A 15,363-nucleotide genomic window follows, 5' to 3' on the forward strand; every position below is an offset into this window, starting at 1 on the left:
CTAATATAATTAGGCTAATTAATTTAGTCTTTGTTTCAGAAAAGTCTTCCCTTATGTTAATCACACTTTCTTTAAGAAATTTAAATACTAACACAAATTTCATTTTCGACATGAAAATCATTTGAAAAATGTTCAGCAGATAAATGCACCATGATACTGTAGATCTTGAAGTGAACGTTAAACCACTAAAAGTTGTTACAAACGTCATTGTTGCATATCCTTTCTGAAAACCCAGCTTTTCCTTTCCTTAGAAATAAAAATTCCCTTCTCCTCACGAAGAAAGAATGGGGATTTGTTTTTCTACTGTTCTCTGAAGGAAAGAATGAAGTTCCCTTGGATGGGGAGACAAAGATTCCTAGAAGACTGGCTGATCTCTGCCCTAATGAGCTTTTATGAATCCCCCCCCCCAAAAAAAAACTCCGTCCTTCATAATTTATGAGAGATGCAGAGGAAAATAATCGTTCCAAGAGCGTAGCTTTATCACGGGAGTAATCCGACACGTTATTTCCCGTAATGGCCTTCATTATTATTAAAGACAGCACAAGCTTTCGTGGCGATGCTTCCTTCTTGATTCTATTAAATCATGTAAAACTTAACATCTCACGTTCCTTGAGATAGCTACAGGTAGCTGAAGTCTCGAAAGGGTTTTTAAACCGAGTGGATCTTAGATGATCGATATTAACAGTGACGCTCAATCTTTTAGCATTCAGGATCTGCTGTTCTCATCAGCGTAGGTCGCGCCACCTCCCAATGAATGTTCCATTTTAACTTATAAATATCGAACTAATTTGAAGTAGTTAACTTGTGTCTGCTTCATTTTTCAGAGCAGTGTACATTATATATAAACATGATTGTTTTAGTTTAAGGTATGTGATTCCATTCGGCGTGAATCTTTAGAAAAATGTTCGAAATGAGTTGTATTTTTAAATATTTGCATAAAATAGATTGAAAAAATATTTATGAAACCTAAATATATTAGTTAAGCTGTAAATATGTTTCAAAATTTGGAAAAAAAGAGTTGTTTTTTTAACTCAAAAAAGATATAAAACAAAATAGTTTAGAGGTTTATAACATAATTTGCTTGAAATTTTGCATCTAACTTAAGAAATATATTAACTAGTTCCTGACCTCAAAGATAAAACTGCATTTTTATCATTCTTTAAATAATGTGTCTCGTCTGATATATACCACGAAATTTTGAATTTTTTTTCACATTGTAAAGATTTAAAATAATGATGGCATATTTCTAAATAAATATATTACTTATTCTGTTGTTCCGAAGCTGCAGAACACATTGACAAATTATTATACTAAATTTGAACAAAAAATTTAAATTAGAATTTAATTTATGAGGTGTTTCGTCAGAAAATTCTATCAAAAATTAGCATTTGAGAAAGTAGCATCTTAAGATATAAAAGAACTTGAAAACGTATGTAAATGCGAATATAAAAATCAATGTAACGTCCTAAAAATAGACTTAGAAATAAAATTCTAAAGATTTTATAGTTCAAACATTCAGAATAAAAATTAATAATTTCTCAAAAAATTAACAATTTCAACGTAGTCACCTTAACTCATTAAAGAAAGTGGTGGACCCATGCACGTTGCAGCAAATAACTGATCGCAGCGAAATTTATATGAAAAAAGAAATACTTCCCTATTTTATGGAAACTGTCTTCTTTCTATCTTGGTCACTACAAAAGGAATCTTAGATCGCTTTGAAACTGAAACTGTCAGATTTCCTCTTAATCATGAATTTTTGTCTCTGAAAACTGGGAATTCCTGATCCTTTCAGTTTGAAACTAACAGATTAATGATGTGCAGTAATCGCCAGTGCCTACGTGGCCATTACAGACGAGGTGTGAGTGCCATGATAATGATAACTATTACAAGGATTTATGATGGTTATTTTTTTATTTATTTTATCCTCATTGTTACCATGTATCTATATCAAAGGGTATACAACTCACCGAAACCAACATGGAACATGTGCCTGAAAACATATGGCTTTACAAAAACGTTAAAAAAATTAAGAAAATTATCATTGCCAAATTTAAATATAAGTAATAAAAACTAATAAAACGAACTAAATTAGCCATAATCATATATATTAATTAGAAAACGGAAAATAAGATACAATACTGCAGGGAATTAAAAATGCATGACATTTCACGTGCAGACGGAATCTATTTTTGAGAAATATGTTTTTAGATTTGAAGATTCTATTTGCTTTTTATAAAGACACTCAAATATTGAAAACAACAATAAATCTTGCTATTTCAAAGTTTTGCTATTCCTAAAGAATGCTATATTTTATATTTGTAACTTTGGCCTGAGCGCAAGGTTTAATTCATTTTCTATCGATTGTTAGAGACACAAACCAACCAAAGAGTCCATTATGTATTGCTTCCTCAGACTATTCATTTATGTATTCAGGCTATTTAAGTCTGTAAAGGAAACTTAATTTGGACAATGTTGAAGACGAGAAAGAAGTCAAGGCGTGATTATGCCTAAAACTGAAAGACGTTCAATCCTTTATTTTGTGCTGAGTAAATTTCTCGATGTAAATAACTGCTGATTTAAATAGTAGTTTTCGAAAAATGCCTTCATATCCCCACGTATAATAAACAACCCATGCATTCATTATGTAAAATTTAAAATGATGACAACATGACAGTAAACGACAACAACAAAAATACTGTAAACAGTTGTCGTGTTTAAATATTGCATAGGAATATATCCAAGTGTTTCCACTCATATTTCGGGTTTGTAGGTTTGCGCTATGTTTTATATTGATGATGCCACTATCTTTATAAAATAATCCTTGAATATCTTCTAATGCGAAATTAATGAGCTCGGGTAAAATACTGTCTTAAACTTTAATTAGTAAGTACTTTATTCTTTGGGTTGTGGTTTCCAAGCAATCAGATAGAGGTTTTCTTCTAGTTGCATAATTCTAGTTGTTTACTTAATTAATCGCAATATCGCCCCCATAACTCCTCCATAATTGTTATCGAAAATGTTTTCTTCCTTCAAATTGTCTGTAGTAACACAAGAGAGATATCAGGAAATTGGAGTGGTTGAAATGGTGAGATGGTTCCATTCATCGTCATAATTTGGCAACAAAAGCTATGTAAGTTTATGCGCTCACATGATAATAAATGAAGTATAGTGTGTAGATGACAGTGAATGAAGTTCATAATCTTTTGAAAGACTGTTGGTATGAAAATTTATAATTCAACAGAAAGGAAATGTTTTGCAAATATTTGAATATATCGATTTTAGACCTCTCTATCGAACGTCTTGAAGAAAATATGCTAATCAGCGGGATTAAGAGTGACCCAAGAGTGATTTTCTAAAATAATGAAATGATTGATTGACCTAAAATAATAATATTCAAAGCTTTAAGTCGGTCAGGCTTGATCACAGATGACTGAAACGTTAGATTGTCAAGATATTTCAATGAATATGATCTATAGAATTGAAGTACTGTGTAAAATTTCGACTTCATAATTGTTTTTAGAAGTACATTAATGGATTGGAATAAAAAAATAATATTTACCACCTTTAAATCTTTTAAAAGTTAAAACTGAATTTTATGATTTATCAGACACATTTTCACTGAATAATTTTTTGGAATATTACATAAATTATTAAAAAAATATTCTATGGTACATATAAAATAGCAATGCTGAAGAATTCGATTTTCTGTAGATATATTAAAAAATATGTTTGGTCTCAGTAAAAAAAGTTTTCATATTTATTAAGTTTTATTTCTTCTATTTCAAATTGAAATCTAAATCTTACAGCAACAAACAGAAAATCAGAGATGCACAATGAACAAAGACTGTAATAATAATACGATTTATGTTTTTTTTTTGAAATTTAAAGTTTAAGATATTTTTACTGAAGAACGTATAAAGAGACCAAAAATACATAGTAAATATTTAATTGAAAATTTTAGAAACCCTTACTCCTGGCGAACTAACTGTCCACCGCAGGTGGCTAGTATTTAAATAAAAATTTATTTAATATTGGCAATTAATATTAAATAATGCTTGTTTTAAAATGCCTTGATACCTTTTAGGATTTATTTCTAATTTTAACATTTTTTTAAAAATATATTTTATTATATTTCTTTATTTCAAACTTGTATTCAAAGTAACTTCCATAAATTTGCTAATGTAATGAGTTAGCTTTTTTCATTAAAATCATGCTTCCCTAGCAGGTTATAGAATGTATTCAAACGTTTCCTGTTTAATACTATTTTTTATTTGTTACTAAAATACTTCTTTAAATGCAAAGATTCTTTTTCCGATGGCAAAAATACAAGGTTTATGACCTGTTAGAGGAATAATACTTCTTTGACAGACTTAAATACTGTGTACTATAGCAGCGACATTCACTAAATTGAAGAAAATCTTTCAAACTTTAAAGATGCCTTTTTTAAAAAAAATAGTACTGCCAAAATATAAATGAAACGACTATGTCTTGAAATTGTAATCAAAAATTGTTAGCTGTGTTTCTTAGGAATACAAGCTTCCGGAATAATGGATGAAATGAAAAACATTTTAAATTCGACCTGTTCACTTTTAACCGTCACCTGAAAAGAGCTCAACTTTTGATAGCTTGTTTCGGATAACAGTTTCCATGGACGTCATTTTCGTAGCGTTGCCGTGGAGACTGCACGTCACACGATCGACACCGCGAAGGTGTCCAGATGTGATTTATCAAGCAATGAGAGGGGTGGACAGAAAGTATTTGTATTGTGTGTGCGTGCATGCGGATTTAAATTACTTACAATGTTCAGTTTAAAATTAATAGATTAAGATATTAAATTTGGCAAAATGAATATATGTCTAGAAAGAGTATATGTCTGAAATAACGGCGTTTTATGGAAACATTTTTGAAAATATGACTCTGAAGTTTTTAAATGCAGATAAAATAATAAATACAATTGTAACATTGGTCGACATTATTTAATGGACATTTACATTTTTCAAAATAACCATTGGCAATGAAATTGAATGAAAAATTAAATACATTTTAATAATTACAGTTATTTTTTACTCCATTTGGACTTTTATTTATGTGAAAGTTATCATAGCTAAAGGAAATGTATACTTTTAAAAACTTTGGGAATTACTGAACCCAGGTTTTATTACATTTTGTAAATTGAACTTTTTATAAATTTGTATTTGAGGAAACCGAGGAGAAAGTATTCTGATATTATTATTTTACAAGCTTTTCGTGTTAAGCTGGTTCGCTGGGAAAATTAATTATGTTCAGTTTCAATAAAATCTCTAAAAGATAACGTGATGCTCAGGATTCTCTCAACATAGCATTTGTAAGTATGAATTGTGAAAGGCATTAAATCGATATTTTTGAATAACCTTACATTTGCTTCATTTAGTGAATAACGGAATTTTTCAATGTAATGAAGACCTACGAAATCGTAATATCATTAGGAAGCATAATTATCCAAAATATCCTTTAGAAATTGCACGTTGTCCTTCTAGGAATTAGGACATCACTTCCTTATTTCTCATGTAAATCACGCAGATAATCAGTACATTCTTTCTACTTTATTTTTAACAATGGAACGAAAATAAATATTTTATAAAATAATGAAAACCGTTTAAATTCCATTTCAACAAGGAAATGTGTTATTAAAAATTATTCAAAAGTATATTCTCAAATTTTTGCAAAATTTAGGTAATAATTACATGGTGACTAAATTAGTATTATTGAAAACATAATGATTATTATTTATTTTAAAAGGTGTGAAAATCATTTTTATGAAATAATATTTTTGGAACTTACCGAGGAAAACCTCCAAAACCTCCCTTAATTTTTAATGAATCGAAATATTTAAAAATTCTATCCGAAGTGAACATTTCCATTCCCCAAAACATATTTCTGCGACTTTTAGTAAATTAATACCAAACGATACGCCCTATAGAGGATCAACACATATATACACCGTTACATTCTCTTCTTTTTCAAAAAACTTTATTTGCAATCAATATAATTTCGCGTGATCTGGGGAAACATAAAACTCCACAAATCGTAATTATTGGTTAGACTTAAGAATATGATACGGTCTTGTAGCATAGATCGCAGAACATCCGCCAACTGTTAAAATGATACACAAAACACCAATAATCTTCGATTGCGACTGCGCTTAAAAATTTTAATTTTCGCTTTAGAGGAATAAAATTCAAATTTCGATTTATTGCTTTCGCTTTAGAGGAATAAATTTGAATTTGGCGATTTATTGCTTGAAAAGAATTATTGTTTATCAGCGTACTTTGATGGTGCCTATTAGATATTGCGTCTAGGGATTGCAATACCGGTATACCGGGATACCGAATACCGGTATTTTGAGCCATTTATACAATTTTGTAATACCGGTATTCACAAGTTGAAATACCGGTTTTTCGGTATTTACTAGAAATTTTTAAAATTGTCTCCACTATATGTTCAGAGATCGCGAACATAGCAATATAGTATACGTTTTTGTTTTTATGTCTCCCTAACTGGCGAAATTAACTAATTAATGGCTTAATTATCTGCTTAAATCTAAATTAGCGAAACATGGATTATCCCTGAAAGAAGAAATTGTATCCATAATGACTAATAGAGCAACAGTTATGAAAAAAGTTGGAAAGTTGATTGGTGCAAATCAGCAATTGTGCTATGCTCATAGAATTCAGTTAGGAATAATAGATGTATTATATCAAAAAAAAAAAAATAAAGAACAGAAGAATCCAAATACTGTGGATATAGAAACTTCGGATTCCAACTTTGAAGAGAGTGAGAGTGAGAGTGATATTTACAATGAAGATAATAACAATGTAATTGTTGAAGAAGATATTGCTAATGAGGATGAAATATTAACCCATCAAGAATTACTTCCTATAATTTATAAAGTTCGAAAAATTGTTAAGATATTTAAACGTTCCCCTATAAAAGATGACATATTGCTAAAATATTAGATTTTAAAACACATTGGAACCGTTTACTCCTAACAGCACACATCACTATCTGAAGATTATATATTACATTGAAAAATCGCACAGAAGAAAGGCATATCTAAATAGAAAATGTCTTATGGTATTTACATAATTATAATGATTTTAAAAATGAAAATGAAAAAGAAGAAAAGAAAATAACCAATTCATATCTGATTAAGTTTATAGTAAATTTTCTTAAAATATTTTGCCCACAAACCTATCCACATTCAGAAGAACTCGGTTCAGTTATCGAAGATTATGATGATACTAATGTCGATAGTGAAAAGGAATTGTCTCTTGAACAAAAATCAGAATTAGCGATAAATAAGAAAATTTCAACGGACCAAGAGATAATACAAAAATCAGCTATATCTAAATTCATCCGATAAGAAATCGATTTATTTGAATATGAGGGATTTAGAGGTAAATACTTGGAAAAGTATATCGCACATTACTAACAGTACCACTGACTATCCTAGATGCCGAAAGAGCGTTTTCGACTACAGCTAGTAATTTTTGCACAAAATTACTTTTCAGGCTAAATGACAGTACAATCGATGCATTATGTTTTTTAAGATCGCATTTCAGAAATTTGTATTAGTACCACAGACTGAATAGTGATATTTACAAATTTTTGTGATTTAAATAAGTTGTTCCTTTACTTTTTTGATTCTTTATATACTGTTATAATTTATAAGTTACAAATTATTTTTTTGTGATATTTACCCTTTTTATAAAACTGGCAAATAAAGCAAAGAAACACCTGTGTTTTCTTTCTTTTTCTAAAATTTCTAATACCGGTATTAAAACCGGTATCCCGGTATTGAGATCTAAAAAATACCGAATACCGGTATTGAAATTTGGTTCCGGTATTGCAATCCCTAATTGCGTCTAATGAAATGCTAGCAATTCGTTCTGTAAAATAACCACAAACTGGCTACTTCGACCCGACGGAAGGCACACTGAAAAATCTGAATAACCAGACCGCCGCAACGGTAACAGAGGCAGTAACTGTGGTTGAGTCCTAACGCCCCGTTCCGAAGATCTGTGCTGTACGGATTTGGTCATAAATTTGCCAACTGATCCATTGTTGAACCAGCCCCGTCTATGGACAGAGGTAGGGAGCTTTCCGCAAATTGTCGGTAAAATGAAAAGACATCAAAGAACCCCAGAAATCCACAAGAGAGGGGAAGGAGGGAAAAATGTGCCTGACTTAAGGCGGGCACAGGTCATCGGAACAGGGCTTAAGGGCCATCACTGGCCACAGTACAACCCTTCCCTTAGGAAGCACTTTCCGTCATCGATGGGAGAAACCACACTCCCACTTTTCTGTGCACCCATCAGGGTGTCGAGAACCGACCACCATACCAGTAACTTCTCATCCTCAATTACGAGGTTTCCCCCGTATGACCGTTCTGTAAAATAAAATATAAAAAACTTCATTTTCATGCAGCTTATCAACAGAATTTTTCCCGAATCGAAATGGTGTCCATATTTTAATTTAAAGGTATGACAAAACGCATTACTGAATTCTGAGAACTCTAGAAGAAGAAGCATAAGAATTCATAAAAATTATGTAATGTAGCGCTCGGGTCCAACCAATGATTTGGGAAGTTTCAAGAATGGTAAGAAAGAAGAAAAATTTTGGATTTTCTTCACTAGACCATGAAATGCGAAGTGAAATCATTCGCTGATAAATAAATTAGTTTCAAAACTTTTAAAGGAGAGATGTGATCTGTAATTTTCACCTGAGAGGGTTCGAGAGTGCAACTGAAAGAAAGGGGATTTCAACGAAGATTTCTCATCTGTTGAAGGAAACTGTGAAGGATGGATTTCAGCCACTATGGGAAAGATTAAATTTATTTTTTCTGTCTTTTAAAAAAATATAATAGACCCTGTTTTGTATAAATGCTGAGATCTTATGGCCTAAGATAATCTTCATAAATGTGCATTTAAATTCATTAGGATATGCAATTTTCATTTTTTTTTCAAAAACCAAATATGTTACGAAAAAAAAATCAGATATAGAATATATTATTCTGTAAATTTTTTAGCCTATACATTTTAGTAAATTAGATTTTTCTTTTATAATTTTTCACATTTTAAAAAGTTATGGACTACACTTTTTGGCTTTTACCTAAAATATCTTTGTCAATAAGATACGAAATGAATGTATATTTGAAATATATATAATTTCAAGAATATCTTGTATTTATAAATAAGAGCGATGCAATGTTTTACTGAGAAAAATAATGAATTTAATTGAAAAACTAGCTAATAAGAACTTTTACATATACTTTTATTATAAGAAAATATTACTTTTTTTACTGATAATTCAATAAAATGTTTAACAGCTTATAAATTGTATAAGGATATACTGATTTAAATGATAGGTCAGCGACGTTTATTTATGTAATCATTCTAAATGACAATTGATTTTGAAAATATTTTAATTCTCAGGAGAAAATAAAAATCTTTAAAAGTTTATGAGAAAATCAATTGCATAAGATTTTGCTTGATGGATCTTTTAAAAAAAATCAGTTGAATATGCTTCTTAAGTGAAACACCGATGAGTCCGACCATTATCGTCTGAATGACAGACCCAATAACTTTATTTTATGACTCCAGGGAAAGCACGGCAATTAAATTTACTCAAAGTTCGCGCATCTGAATATTGATTTTACCGACAGATTTCGACGTGAAGTATCAAATATTTATTAGACTGTCATAAAGAAGCTAGCATAAATTCAATTCCATAATCTGTAGTTCAGAACGACTTTTTTTGCCTTTTTTGAATCTTTAAATAGGAATTCGAAATATATAAAAATACTTAACCCAATAAATCAAATATTAGCGATTTAGTCACATTATTTATCTCTTTTTTTTCATTTTCAACTGTCTGAAAATGTTTTTTATCAAATACGAAAGGAAGTTACAAATTTCAAAGGTTTTAATAAATCTCATGAGTACAGTTTTATATTTGCAGTGAAAAAAGAATATATAATTAAATGTTGCAAAACTTATTGAGTGAGAATTTTATTTACTTCATTTAAAGTCCAAATAAATAATATATATATATATATATATATATATATATATATATATATATATATATATATATATATATATATATATATATATATATAAATATCATTTTTTTTCTTTCAATAGTTAGCAAAAAATATCTAAAAAAGAAATCCTGAAAACCCTATGCAGCCTTACTTCTTATTCCTTATTCTTCGTGATTTATTTACAACAAGAGACATCTACATTTTCTTACTTGCATGCTGACATTTATGCGGGACGTAAGTAACAAATGCAATTGAAACGTTCCTTTTATTTACCAGCGCAATGGCACTAAACCTTCCCCGAAATGAGATAAACAATAATGCATTTCTTTACGTAATCGTGGCCTTGTAATAATTGTTAAATCCATTCATTCATTCATATACATGACATTTCAAAGTAATTAAAAAAGAACTTAAATTATTCAAATGAAAAGGAAAATATTAAAGAAATCGAACATGCATAATTAATTTGATAATTTTTTAATTTTGAAAATGCATCGCTTTGAGAATTTTTGTTGTTATAATTTCCAAAAATGTTGTCAGGAATTGGCATGATTTCTTAATTAATATAACAAAATCACAGCGAAAAAGAATCAATACTTGGAATGCTTTTATTTATGGCAATCCAAAACGCTCAGCAATATGAGAAATAAGTAAAACTATTTTTGATTGCATGCTATAAGATAAGAAAAGAATGAGTCGAGGGAGACAAGCCTTGTCTTCTCTGTTTGAAATTAAATTTATTTCTAAAATGTATAGAAACTGTTAGTAATGAAATGAAACCTATAATAAAATGAGAATCAAGTATCAGTTACAAGTTTCACGAAGAGTATCGATTCATTAATCTGCCTCACCAATCCATAACCTTTAAGCCTTTCCGAAAACATTATCAACGCATCGTCGAGGATCTCGTAAATAATGATTAGATTGCAGCGATGTGAATTGCAAAAAAATTCTTTCCCTAAACTCTATTCCTCCTTTCATTTTTATAACTTGTTTCAATAATCCAAAAACATCAGCGATCCATTTCCCATTCTAAATGAACGAATGCGTTCTTAATGAATATATGGCGTGTGAAAAATAACTTACCAGAAAATTAAATCACTCGCCGTCACACCTTGCGTGATGATGAAGCGATCTCACATGACATAAAATTCAATTGAAATGTGTGACGTTACTTTAGCCTCTATTCAATCGAGTTGCATTTGGAACTATAAACCAAAGGATAAAAGGTAAAAAATGGTTATTTTTAAATATACATTATGAAATCAATCACAGTAATAAGATGAAGAAATTTTTTTTTGCTGATTACAGAAAAGCTTTTAATGTACAAAGTTTTCATGGACTCAAATGAAACATCTTTTTAGTTAGGATGTCAAAGCAATTATTTCAAGCATAGTAATGACAGTTCGTGGTTCTCATTTTTCTGAATCGTCACAGCATTTTATGGGAAAAATAAAATTATTATGCGATTCATTAAATAATCCAATATTCAATGTTTTTATGGGTTATGAAAGATGTATTCTTGAAAGTGTACTCTGGTACTAAATACCCTCTTTAGGTATTATGATTATTTTTAATGGCTCTTACAGTCAAAAATGAATCGAAATGGATCTGAACTTTTCGTGAACTCTTCATTTGGATGTGAAGCTGTTAGCCAAAATGTGCATGACAACCATTCATTAGAGAAATGTATGATAATGTGAAATTTATGTATAATAATAATTAACAATATTATTGCAATTACTAATTAAAATCTTATATCCATGGACCAGCATTTTAAAATGAAGAAAACAAAAATCTGATTCCTTGATTATTTTAATTAAACTACAATTTCTAATTTCAATTCTTTACGGTTTCAATATTGGTTGCTTGCAAATTAAGATGCTTAAAGTACTAATTTAATTTCATTTTCAAGTTTACTGAAACATTCTTTTGAAATCTTTTTAATACCAAACTAATCATCTAACCGATGTCCTTAAACAACGTGCTTATTTCATCTTATTAAACTTTTATCATAAGAATAAAAGACTGCAGTTTTATTAAAATAATCGTTTCTCGAGAAAACAATTAGTTCCACAAATTCGTTTTATCACTCGGAGTTAACTTTCTCTAGTTTCATCATCTGCCTCAAGTTTTAATTAGTTCCGCCGTTTTGAAATTCTAATCAAAATATCCTATTTTATAAAATAGTCTTCTCAGTCAAAGAGGGGGAGGTGCAGGTGACACATTTAGGAGAGCTTAATTGCTTCCTCGCAAACATCTTCAAGTATCTCTGCTTACGTTTTCTATTCTTTTTTCGAATGCATTCTAGACTAAAGGATGGAAATGGAAATTTTTCATACCTTTTGGAGGCTCGTTTGAAAAATGCATTTGTTTTAATCTTCAAATTATGATTTATAGAATAAAGATAACAAACGGAATTAGAAAATATTTTCAATATTTTAAATAGAAATCGGCTTTTTCTTTTGTAAAATGAGACATTTTTTATTAATTATTTTAAAAAAGATCAAATACAAGCTCTGGACATTGTTTTTATTATAACAATTTAACTGCGTATTCATTACATATCTGAAGGTTTTTTTATTAGATTATTTATTAAATTTGACAAGTTTCATATTCTTGAAAATTTTGTTTTCTTTTCGACTTTACAACCCCTTATTTATGTGTGAATATTTCAAAAATGGGCATATTTATATTTTTGAAAATAATGCATTGCCTTAAAATTTTCAGAACATAATTGTCAAGTAATTTAATTCTAAATTCCATATGAATGAAGGAACCTAGGAGCGAATTTCAGAAAAAAGTAATTTGAAGATTGGAAAATATCACTAAAAGAAATTAATAAATAAAAAAATAAATGTAATTAAAATAAAAATAATAAATACCAATATTAAATTTAATTTTAATATTGTTTATAAAACGGACGATTTTCTAAAGAAATGTTAACTTTGATCTTCTATGAGCCTAAATCTCAGTTTATGTTTAATGATTTGTAAAAGAGCAAAATTCAACATTCTCGGGAAAAATTCCCAAATATTTCTTTTAAATATTAGAGTTTTGGGAAATATTTTTTTTTCTATCTTAAGTTGTTGGAAGAAATTGTTTATTTTATTTTACGGTTCTAGAGGTTGCCTATGTTTTTTCCACCGTATGCAATATATATATATATATATATATATGACGAAATTAATATATACTTTTATATCAGAATTGAAGACCTTTATCTAATTTTAAGACAAATATGTTGGTAGATTGTCTATTCGTATTATTTTCGTGTGCTACAACTTCAAACCACCAAAAATTATCCAAATGAAATTATGTGATCTTGAGTTTAAAAGTAAGAAAAGAAAAGTATAAAAGTGAAATACTGATATGACATTTATCATGTTTATTTGTAATAGGAGCGTTTTTATTTTTGTATTTTAGTAAATATCAGGAGTTTCTGCAAATCCTCTAAATAGTCCAGAATAACGTGTAAAGAGAGGAAATGTTCTAATGGCTAGTGTGAACATTTATTAGGGCAGTTTCCTTTTTTCATTTCTGAAGTTGCAAAATTGATTTTATCCTCAACTGTAGATTGATTTCAAGATTTTAATCTAGTTGGAGTCTAGTCTACTGATAATCATGAAAGAGATTTTATAAGGCCAGGATAATTGCTAGAAATTATAATTTCAACTTAAAATACTGCAAATAAGGACTCTTGTCTGTATAAATAGAATGATATGAACCCCCCCCCAAAAAAAAAAATCTCAGACACAACTGCATGTCAAGTTTCGCCATATTTTGTTTTATTTGATAGCTTCTAAACTCTCATTTATGCCATCTATGATCACTTGCCTTTCTCGAATCTCCATTTTTACAAAGGGGACTTGGTGGCCTAGTGGCAAGGTCTTGGCCTCGGAACCGGTGGATTTCAGGTTCGAGACCCTATTGCACCGAAGAACCGGCGCATAAATGGACCAGGTGCACGCCAACTCCATGTGGGCTCCCCCATGGATTGAGAGACAGCTTAAGCTATTAAGTCATTTAAATGAAGGATTGTTTAATCCATATTTCCTTAATTGAATTGAGTGCTATGAGTTTTATAAAATTAATCAAAATCTTAATTATACATTTTTAAAAATCGCGAACATGAATTACACATTAAGACATCACATGCCTTAAATTTGTTTGAAACGAAATTAGTATTCTTCCTAATTTCAAAATAACGTGCAAATTTATGCTAAATTAAAAAGCAATCAATCAATTACGCGATTATTAAAATAGACATTTAAACGATTGATTTAAATAAAAGTTCGCCCGTTAAATTTCTGCAAATTTTTATAAATTTCAGTTTTGAATTTCTTTAAAAAAAGACAAAGTTAATTTGAAATAATAATCCTATGACTGAAAATATGATAAATTTAATCCATGTTTTCAAAAGACCATTTTTAATAAAGTATAAACAAGCAATTTGCATCAATTTTGTGTCAAGAATTTTTAAGAAATTAAAAAGTGTTTCCCGACTGTAAAAATTGTTTCGATGAGACGGAATTGTTTCGACGCATTGGGAATTATCAACAAAGGGATTCATCATAAATTTTTATAAAGATAAATTTAGTTTAATATAGATTGATGTATTTTGGAGTTACGATAAATCTGGTAATAAAGAAGAAATGTCACTACTAGAAAAACTCCACTAAACACATTTTGCAAATTTGGATAGGAACTTCATATCATTATGTTATTGAAACATTTTTGTTCCTGGTAAAAAGGGTACATTAAATTCTAATGATAGAATAATTTTTCCGAAAAATTTTGAACTGATTTTTAAAGAAAAATGTAAGACGCTTCTAATCCTGTCACTGTAAAATATTTATTCCTGAGAGATTCATTTAATCACTAATATTAGATTTGAAGCAGTGCTCCCATTTAATTCTTTTTCCTTATTCCCACAATGAGAGCTTACTTTAGTAGCGTTTAATTTAAAAATGCAAATGAAAATAAAACACGTGGGATTATAACTTTCTTTTGCATAATTAATTCATCCATTAAGTAATATTTTGCTTGTTTCCATATATTCGAATTTAATTTGGGGGAATTTTAAGAATATAATAATGACTTTTAGTTGATGACCAAAAATAACTATTAAGTTCTAACTTTCAATAATTCTTAATTGTTAGTTTGAAAGTATTTTTTTTGTAGTTTCATATACGTTGACTTTCTGTTTAATTATAAAGACACAAAACGTATTAAACTGCTAATATTGACTAGTATAGCAAAACCGGCAATTTTAA

This window comes from Argiope bruennichi, chromosome 5 (genome assembly GCF_947563725.1).
Source record: "Argiope bruennichi chromosome 5, qqArgBrue1.1, whole genome shotgun sequence".
Classification (NCBI taxonomy): Eukaryota; Metazoa; Arthropoda; class Arachnida; order Araneae; family Araneidae; genus Argiope; species Argiope bruennichi.